This window comes from Nematolebias whitei, chromosome 1 (genome assembly GCF_014905685.2).
Source record: "Nematolebias whitei isolate Nwh7 chromosome 1, NemWhi1, whole genome shotgun sequence".
Taxonomy (NCBI): Eukaryota; Metazoa; Chordata; class Actinopteri; order Cyprinodontiformes; family Rivulidae; genus Nematolebias; species Nematolebias whitei.
This window is the reverse complement of record NC_056498.1, coordinates 37,858,292-37,859,317: the sequence shown is the minus strand read 5'-3', so window position 1 is coordinate 37,859,317 and position 1,026 is coordinate 37,858,292. Positions and strand designations below refer to the sequence as shown.

Below are 1,026 nucleotides of genomic sequence, written 5' to 3'. Positions count from 1 at the left end.
AATTCAAACGCTGGGTCTCTCTGTAAATGTAACTGTGTGTGTTTTTAGCATAAATATTGTAACAAAGTACGTCGTTACTGAGGTGGAAACACAAAAATCTGATTATTTTTTTCCTCGTCTGAAAATGTTTAGTTGTTTATTCATGTTGCTGCAGATGGAGGGATGGACTGGTCAAGTCTGAACTATTACCAGTTCAAATTTGGTAGCGATGGCACCGAGCATGATCATTCTGGACATATTTTAATGAGAGTATGTCCAAATGGAGTCCATCATATAAATCTGTAACTCCTGAATGCCTCAACATTCTGTCAGTAAAGAATGGTAACTACAGGGATTATATTCTACATCCAGATTTACCGTCAGCGTCATTAAAATACAGTAAATTATGAATAAACAGAAAGGAGGCACACGGCAATACACAAGTGTTTACATCTGAACGTATTTTCTGGCGTATAAGTCAGTTTAGATCTGAATATCTTTAAGTTTGGACTTCGTCCAACTAAAAATGGTTAAGATGTCCAACTCAAGTCTGCAAACCATGTAGAAATCCCAAACCCAACCCTAAAACAGAAGTCAAAAAGGTTCATTTAAGGTCTAAGGGGTTTGAACCAAGAATGGCATCACGGATCCAGGCGGTTGAAATGAGTTTCCTCCGCAGGGCAGCTGGACTCTCCCTTAGAGACAGGGTGAGAAGTTCAGTTACCAGGAGAGACTCAGAGTAGAACCGCTGCTCCTCCACGTCGAGAGGAGCCAGTGGAGGTGGTTCGGGTATCTGATGAGGATGCTTCCTGGACGCCTCCCTAGGGAGGTGCTTCAGGCATGTCCAACTGGAAGGAGACCCAGGACACACTGGAGAGACGGACGGACGGTCGGTCGGTCGGTCGGTCGGTCGGTCGGTAGGTAGGATGGATGGATGGATGGAAAGTAGGAAGGAAGGATGGATGGAAAGTAGGAAGGAAAGTAGGTAGGAAGGATGGAAAGTAGGAAGGAAAGTAGGTAGGAAGGATGGAAAGTAGGAAGGAAAGT

At 44.1% G+C, this 1,026-nt stretch overlaps 1 protein-coding gene across 1 annotated transcript in view; it reads left to right on the top strand.

Moving 5' to 3' along the window:
- wrap53 (WD repeat containing, antisense to TP53) overlaps positions 1-1,026 on the top strand; it is a gene marked incomplete in the record, with an annotated part of 41,958 nt that overhangs the window by 2,848 nt on the left and 38,084 nt on the right.